The sequence below is a fragment of the Nelumbo nucifera genome, chromosome 1, assembly GCF_055504915.1.
Source record: "Nelumbo nucifera cultivar China Antique chromosome 1, China Antique-T2T, whole genome shotgun sequence".
NCBI classification, from domain to species: domain Eukaryota; kingdom Viridiplantae; phylum Streptophyta; class Magnoliopsida; order Proteales; family Nelumbonaceae; genus Nelumbo; species Nelumbo nucifera.
In genome coordinates this window covers 103,618,116-103,627,762 of record NC_142649.1, presented here as the reverse complement: position 1 = coordinate 103,627,762, position 9,647 = coordinate 103,618,116, and the positions used below count along the sequence as shown (strand labels likewise).

The 9,647-nt window shown below is 35.7% G+C and overlaps 1 pseudogene; it reads right to left on the bottom strand.

Annotated features, from left to right (window-relative positions):
• Positions 1-8,495: 8,495 nt before the first annotated feature.
• Positions 8,496-9,436, bottom strand: LOC109115502 (secreted RxLR effector protein 161 pseudogene; annotated as a pseudogene).
• Positions 9,437-9,647: the final 211 nt, after the last annotated feature.

Below are 9,647 nucleotides of genomic sequence, written 5' to 3'. Positions count from 1 at the left end.
GGTAATTAGATGTACTTAATAGTATTATTAAATTACATTTTTTATCCTCTCAATGAAGATAAACACCAAATTCAAGAAAAGGAGTATTTTAGTCAAAAAAAATTTTAAAAACCCAATTCTTTATTCATACTTTTATAATAGTATAGATATAGATATGGATTTTAGATAAATTACACATAGGCATCCTATACTTAGCGGGCAGTGTTGTAGTCACACTATTACACTAAAGCATCAGAACTTTCTTTTATAGCAAAAACATGAGAACTTTGTTCTATAGCAAAAACCTATTAACTTTGGATTCCAGCTACCACTTCATTTATTTACTTTTTCTGTACAGGGTATTAAAAAATTAATACTAAAAGGGTTTTTATTGAGATTTCTTATATTTTTTAATAGGGTACTTCATTAATTATCATGCCATGCAATATAGATAATTAATGAACCTTGGAAGCATTGCACAACTAGTCAAATACAAAGGCTACATGCATGGCTTGCATTGGTGATTTCGCATATGTATTGATGATAGGGTACTTCGGAATTAAATCGTTGGTCATCCATCCTGTTATACGGGCAACTAAGGGTGTTAATCTATCGGTTTTGGGTTGGACTCCATCCAAATCAAAATCTATTTGGATGGATTAGACAGATCAATAAAATATATTGAATTTGGGCAGATTGGACGGGTTGATATGACATATAGGATTGGACCTGATCCGTTTATAATGAATTTATATTAGATTAAGCCAATATCTGATCCATTGATAGAAGATAAGAATATAATTGTCAATGGATCAGGTTTGAGTTGAAACTAATATAAATTAATAGAAATTTGAACAGATTGAACAGTCTCTGGACCGATCCAAAATGGTCCAAAATATTTATTGGACTGGATTGGACCAGGTCCATTTGTAATGGACTCACATTGGACTGGACCGGATTGGACCAAATCCAATCCAATTGATAGCTGTGTTTCAGGATATTGCGGTAAATCATAGAAATTTAGATTAACTGAATACTTTAGCTATTTAGCAGGCTGTGGAACTAATGATAAGGTTCTCTGTTAGTATATTTGAATTCATGGCCCCACGATAAAAGATGCGAGCCCCATATATTTAATACTGGCGTGGTAGTAGAGCTAAAACGTTCAGCTAAACCTTGCTCCAATCATGGCCCCATAACTTATGTTGGCATGGGGAATTATGATTGGTCCCACAACCTGAAACACAGCTGTTCAACTAATCATGGCCCACAAATTAAATCATTCTTTTCTTCAAAATCAACTTTGAGACTGTCATTGATTGCATGCCAAACAATGGAAAATAAATGATTTTCTTAAAAAATGATATTCAATGGGAAAATAAGTTGCACTCCTGATTTGTGTATTATTTTTTTTTTAACTTGAAAAACAAATCTAGATAATTGACAGATGCATGAGCATATCTAGATGTGAATGGATAGGACTAACCTCCCCTTCAAAAAGAATGCCATCTTCACACAATTAGTAATATTTACTTTTTTTTTTTTTTTGAAAAACAATATTAATTTGTTCAATCCACAACCATTTTCCATGCAATCAAACATCATAATATATAGACACGTCAGTTTTTATCGTCCCACACGAAAAGCTATGAAGTCATATTTGATGAGAAATTTGGAAAGCTAAAAACACTTATGAGCTGAAAAATCAACTTTCAGTGAAGCTATTTTTGGGAACGTTTCTAAAATGGCTTAGTCAAAGCGGATCAATGAACACTGAAGCCCCCTCCTGAACGAGCCCTCAAATGTCTGTCTCACAGCCAACTTGGGCTTTCTGAATATTTTACCTAGTCTATAGGTTGTCCATGTGGGACCCACCTTAGAAGGCCAGAAGCCGCTGCACTGCAGCCCTTCCAAACAGGTCCTAATTAAGATTAATCCAGGGATTCTAGGCGTGGTGTTTACCTAACCACGACTCATGAATTTAATTAATTATTGTCCACATTAAAAGAGAGACAAATGTAGAGTAGAAGAAGCTTATTTTATTGCATTATTACTAACAAAACAGATACTAATATAAATGATGAACAAGGTACCAACCAGCTGGTTGGTAAGGTCTTTTGTTGATTGTAGCAGAGACTTTGATGAATCGTTGTGTTGTGTAGTCCTTCAAAAGATTGAAGTATTTAACAAGACAAAGGACAAACAAAGATCAAAATATCTATATGATATGTTGCATATCCAAAGGGTCTAAGAAATTAAAACACAGTGTTTAGAGGTTTTGAAAGATTGGGATGGTAGAGGGCATCTTTATTAGCTTGTTTGGGAATTATCAGGCTGATAATATATAAGTAATAGTCAATCGATATGGACAATACTCAACTTTTTTCTTATGTCTAAGTCATAAAAATTAAATGAGAATATTTTAATAGTATCATATATAGTGTCAATTCTTATAAAGGTAATTATCTAAATATTTTAATCTTTAAATTGTTTCAATGTATTAACAATTATCTTAACAATATTGACTTTATGTTATATAGAACCCAATTATCACTGATTGCAGAAGATGTGTTCATTATAGGGTCCAACCCACCAAATCAAGCTGAACCAAACCGAAATTGGCTGTTTGGTTTGGTATAACCTTAGAAACAGTTTGGTTCAGTTAGGTATTCTTTTAAATTGTGGTTTACAGTTTTGGCTCAATTTCCTAAATTTTAGAAACCAAACCAACTCATAAACTGTAAACTGAAATATATACTAGAGTAAATTACAAATCCCCCCATGCTATGGGGTCAATGACAATAATCCCCACTCCTTTTTTTTGGAGAAATGGATAATTTTTATATTTTAAAACAAAGAGAGACATTCATGTCAATTAAATGAAACAATAATTTAAATAAACTTGTTTTTCTCTATCAATGAAATGATTTTTGTTATTTTAGTTGGTTTCATTTGAAGAAAACACAAGTATTTTGGGTCAATTAGGATTTAAAAGAAAAGGGAAAAGAAAAGACAAAAAAGTTCAGATGGGGCATTTTGGTATTTTAATCAATTCTGACATCTGACTTAACGGCCATGGGTATTTGATGTAAAGTGATAATTCAGAGGGTAATTGTCACTAATCCCATGGTACAAGGGGGTTTATCCTATATTATATTACATTAATATTATAGTATAATATATATAATAAAATGAACACACACTCTCTCTCTTTAAACAAACTGATGCTTATATATCATACCAATGACAATGGTAACTAAATTAAAGACAATATTTGTTAATGCAAGCATATATGTTTGAGCTTTGTAATTAGATTAAACCCAATAGAATGGCCCAAACTGTATTAGAAACTATACCAAATCATAAAACAGTTTGGTTTTATTTTGTTTGATTTATTACATACCAAAATGGTCCAATTTGGTCTGAAAAGTTCTCATAATATATTTTACCGGTTTGGTCTGAATTTTCTACAAATGAATCATGAACACCCCTACTACTTAAAACGTTTCAGGTAGAAATAGTAATGGTACTAAAACAACATTCAACAAGTGCACCAACTACTCAGATTGTTTTTATATTTCCTAGCAAATCTAATTTTTTCCCATGAAATTTCTCTTATTAGTACTTATATTTGGAGATTGAAATATCTTGTTATACTCAACTGGTTTCTTAAAGATCCTTTTTTTCCTCTCTTTTATTTTGTCTGCAGATAAAAAAAAAATCCTGCATCATATATATATATATATATATATTCAAGTGCACCAAGCAGCACCACTCTTCATCAATCTGAATCCTTGGGAATCAATATAAGCTTTTTTTCCCCATCTCTCTGTATCCATCTTATCGAGAAGCTACGTCATAATACATGAATCGCTCCATTAATGCTGGCTGTGGTACAATATATGTCAATTAATCATGCATGGACTCATTGGCTTGTTTCGAAGGATTCTTTCAGCCCATTTTTCTTTGTTTTCGTGATCATATGGATTATAGTTTTCTGCACTTGTACGTGAACGATTAATGGGTTATACTTCTCTGTTTAATTATATACTTTACGGCCAATCAAGAAAGGATGAAGCCTTGACTTAAGGGGATGGCTCAAACACAACCCAAATATTTCTTTCATTTATTCTTAGTTATAATAAGGTCCAATTCATTTCATGATCATTATTGATTGCAAGTATCTCATCAATGGGCACAGAGCTGAGGCACTCTCTAGCTCATCAGAAAAACCAAATATATTTACCTACGTCCGTAGAGAAAGCCAAGGAATTAATTAACGATTGCACTTCCCCTTTCACAAAAACCCATTGAATTATAAGTGTGAACAAGTACAGGTTCATTCATACTTTGTGCTGAAATTTATTTAATTATAATTGGGGTAATAAGAATCGAACATTAAATCATTTGATCAAAATGACTCTCACACCATCTCAAAGAATCATTCAACCTAAAATCTTAATTTGTTAGATGAGATCCTTGAATGGATTGATATTCTCTAACAAACATGGTTATACTTATAATTATCTGGTATATATTACAGACATATATAAAGCATTCTTCTTCTGGACTAATCTCTCCGCTCTCTCTCTGGTTGCAACAATATTGCGCTCCATCATTTTTCAGGCATTTACCATCATCAAGAACTTCGAAGACTACATGAATCAGTGAATCAGTATGATTTTGAATAAATAAGTGCCATGCATGCATGCACATGAACCAGGTAATTTGGATTTGGGACAAAGTGTTTCATAGTCCAATAGGGCATGTATTATTTGGTAAAGCCATCCTCCAGGGGTCTAATGGGAAGCTGGCTAGATGACCCAATGTGGGTTGGAGTATGAAAGTGTACACTTTGTGCAAAATGAATCCCAATCCCAAAGGTTAGTCCATACCCAGTCCACCACCCCTCCCAGGACCCCGAATGGCCTGCAAAAGGAATAACTTTGGTTCAAAAGCTAATAAACAGGGGGTCTTATCGGAGATTACTAAGGTTGCGTTTGGTTTGAAAGAAAAGAAAGGGAAATCCATACAGCATAGGTGCTTTTGTATCTCACTTATATAGGTTTCCCTATCTCACTTAAGCCCAACATCAGTGGTTGTGTTGGGCTTAAGTTAGCTTTGGTCTAGCTAGGGGTGTAAATGGATCAGATCATGATTTAATCGGATCCTATTTGGTCGAATTTGGATCACCACTGTTCGGATCACTCCCCATCCAATCCAATATATGTTATATATTTATAAATATATATGTTATTTATTTATTTATAAATATACTTTTTATATTGTACTTTTATAAATTTGTTATATTATTTACTTTTTATAAAAAATATGTATATATATGATGAAAATATTTAAAAAAACACGTATTTTTTGTTTTCTCTTTATTTAAATTGGTATATTTTATTTTTCTTTTAATAATTTATTAATTTTTAAGGAAAACAAGTCAGATCAGATCATATCTGAAAATCCAATAGGATAGTCGAAGCCTATCAGATTTGACCGGATCTTCGGATCGGATCTCTACAATAATATTTGTTATTATTATATATATGAGTTTGTGCATTCATTAATATTTGGTGCACTTAAATCATGATTTCAATTACCTATATTGTTGATGTCACATTGTATATTTAGCTCCATTTGGAAGGAGTACAAATACAAATATGTAGAGTGTAAAACATTGTATTTTGTATTATTTTGTATGGACTTGTACAGTACATATTTGTATTTGTACTCCTTCCAAACTGAGCTTTAATTTTCATTTATTCATATTTTATAAGGCACACTTATCATCAAAACTTTAAAGCTAAAGATGTCATTTAAACCTGTCAGCAGCTCTACTCCTATACCGCCTTCTCTTATTTCTCCTTAACGTATTCTCCTTCCTCCCTTATCCATTTCCAACCCTTCCATTAACCATGTGGAAGCCCTCTCTTCTTATCCATTTTCAACCTTTAATGTAGCCATGTGGACGCCCTCTCTTCTTTATTAAAGTCCCATTCCTATTCAAGATTATTCACATCATCATGCCTCTCCTTGCTCCAAAACCCCTTCTTAATTTCCTGTTTTTATGAATTTTTTATTTTTCTATTTTCATATAATTGTAAAAGCAACATAGCCTAAATTATCTCTAACAATCAATAAGTGGGGTTTGCTTTCTAAAAAAACCTTATCCTGACTATAGCATGTGTAAATAAATGTTAACCACTCTGCCTAGTAATAGATGTTAACTATATAAAAGATAAAATAGGCCAAAATCCAAAACAAAGTCTGGGCCCAGATCCACGGTCAAAAAGGAAATGAAGAAACTAATGGTCAACAAAACCAATGGCTTGGATCCGGTTTGTATTGTACGTAATCACCCTGCAGATTCATGACTATGGAATTGCACAACTTTCTAATACTAATAGTTTGTTCAGCAAACACGGCAACACCATAACATGCAAGGAAGTGTGATGAGAGAGGATCGAAAACACAGACCAATGGACGTTGAACTTGAAACTCACATAACAGCAGATCATCATCGTCACCAATAACCTCTCAAGACTCAGAGTCCCTCATGATTGAAACTATAGATTAAGTAACTGGTTTGTGTTATTGATTGATTAAAAGCCAATATATGTAGGATATAACTGATCAATTCAAATGATCATGTAGACTCTTTTTAGTTCCAAATGCATCTTGTTGGGGCTGACAAAGCTTGCATGTGCATTGCCTTCTCTACGACCTTCAAAGGGGTAGCACGCACGTGGTATATAAACCTCATGTACGGAACAATTAAGAGTTGGGTGCAGCTCGTGCAAATATTCACCTCGCACTTCATCACCAGCAAAAAGTGTCCGAGGTCACAAGAAAGCCTCCTCAGCATAATCCAGAGGGAAGGAGAGTTAATTCGAAGCTACATCAAACGCTTCAACGACACCTGTTTGTTGATCCCAGACTTAGATCCTGCTGTAAGACTCACGGCAGCAAAGAAGGGCATCACTCACAGGGAATTCAAGTGGCATGTGGTGGCAAACAAGCCTAAAGACATCACCGAATTCCTCAAACTCGCCGATCAGTTCATCGAGAACGAAAAGGAGATGAATAAAAAGACTGAAGCCCCGGCGGAGAAAAGAAAGAGGGAAGACAACAGTTCGAACAATGGTGGCAGCAAAAGGAGGAAATGCAAGTCCCCAACCAGGGGAGGGAACAGGTCAGATTTACGTTCCCAAACTCCCCCGGTTCAAAGAATGAACTTCACACCCCTCAACGCGAAGCGGAGAGAAATCCTCATGGCAATCAAATACGCCCCTTACGTAAAGTGGCTACTTCGGTTGAAGGGAAACCCTGCCACAAGGAATAAAAATGTATACTGTCACTTCCATAGAGACCATGGTCACAGTACCGAAAGTTATAGGACCCTTCATAACGAGATAAAAGAACTCATCCATCGCAAATACTTAAAAATTTTGTACAAAAAGATAATAAGAACTAGATAGATCGGCAGGGGGAGCAAAGAGATGCTCCGGAGTCCAGCAGGAGGCACAATGAGCAACCATAAAGACAGTTGCCCGAGGAGAGACCGCAAAGGCTGAAATTTTGGCATTCTTACAAGGAATGAGATTAGCACTACAGCTTGGTCTCAGAGACTTGGAAGTTGAAGAGGTTCACAACTAGTCATTCATTGGGCAAAGCAAGTCAAATCAGCACCTCGGAAATACATACGTGATTTTATGGAAATTGATGTAATTACAAAGCGATTAAATTATAGTTTCAACTGGATGAGAAGAGCTGCAAATGGGGTGCATATGTTCTAGCTAAACAGAAAGTTGACAGACCTGACTAATTCTGGGAAAGTTTGTGAACTCTTGTGGCCAGGGTGTGTCAGTTGTATTAAGTTTTAATTTATTAGTGAAATCCTTTTTCTGATAAAAAAAAGAAAGTGGGTCAATTGGTTTCTGCCATGGATGTTTTTTCAGAGTGTCAAATGGATCAGAAGACATTGCTTTCCAGTTGAGTTACATAAAAAAAAAACTTTCAGGAATTTGTGGTGCCTTGAGGATCACTAGCAAGGTTCCTTTTGTTTTTGAGATTTATGGTGTTGTAGATTTTGTTAGAGCAGAGATCCTTGTTCTTAAGGACATTGCTATTCTCTCTGTCTTCAGGGGATTGTGGTGTAGGGAGATGAATGTATTGTGAACTTGTGATTGATTGGTAAGGGGCACAGCTAATGGCCTATGGTGGTCAGCTTATTTCAACAAAAGACCTTCACTTGGCATTCCTAGTGATATGAAAACAAAACCAAGAAGACCGATAGAGAAAAAGGAATATTTCTTTTTGTTGTTTATTTAAACAAGTTACAACCCTTATTTATAATAGGGCAGGGATACAAGGTCGGCTAGCTAAATTAGAATACAAGGGGGATATGTACACCAACTTTCGATAGGACTATCTCTCCTAGAATTAAGGAGATAATGATCCTTAAATCTAGGATAGTAATGCCGATAGAATACTAACATCCCCCCTCAAACTCAAGATGGTAATGTGTCAATCATCTGGAGTTTGCTAACTAGAGCACGGAAGCGAAGAGGAGAGTCAGCTTTGGTAAATATATCGGCAGATTGATCCTGGGAAGGGACAGGAACAAGGCGAACAGTACCCTCGAGCACATGATGACGAAAAAAGTGACAATCAGTCTCAATATGCTTAGTGCGCTCATGGAATACATCATTGTGGGCAATTTGTATGGCGCTACAATTGTCACAGTAAAGTGAGGTTGCAGATAATGAGTAAGTCCCATGTCATGGAGAAACCATCGTAAACATAACAGCTCAGAGGTAGTGTTAGCAGGAGCTCGATATTCAGCTTCAGTACTGGAACGAGAGATAACCGTTTGCTTCTTACTACACCAAGATATAAGAGAATCTCCAAGAAAGAAGAAATAACCAGTAGTGGAGCGTCTATCAGTAGGATCACCGGCCCAATCAGCATCAGAGTATGCGATCAACTGAAGAGAGGAAGAATTAGAGTAGTGAAGTCCATGAAACAAAGTGCCCTTGACATAACGGATGATACGAAGCACAACAGCATAATGAGTAGTGCGAGGGGCAGACATGAACTGACTTACAATATGAACAGCATACGCATTATCAGGATGAGTAACAGTAAGGTATACAAGACTGTCAACTAGTTGCCGATATAAGGTGCATTCACTAAGAGGAGTACCGTCAGTGGCTGTAAAATGGGAATTAGGCTCAATCGGAGTGTTAACAGTCTTAGTATCAGTGAGTCATGTACGAGAAATAAGATCAATAGCATACCTGGCCTGAGACAGATAATATCCCGATTGGTCGGAGGAGACCTCAATGCCTAGGAAATAATTGAGGCGACCAAGATCTTTCATTTTAAACTGTTTGCTAAGAAAAGTCTTAAGAGCGGAAATTCCCTGCAAATCATCGCTAGTAATGATCATGTCATCCACATAAAGGAGGAGAAGTACACAACCCTGAGAGGTCTTACGGATGAACAATGCATGATCATAAGTGCTAGATTTAAAACCAAATTGACAAACAGTAGGGCTGAATTTGGAGAACCATGCTCGAGGCGCCTGCTTAAATAGCTATCAGTGCTTAGCTGCAACAATTGCAATAAGACTGTGAACAGAGATGAGACGAGCAACCGGG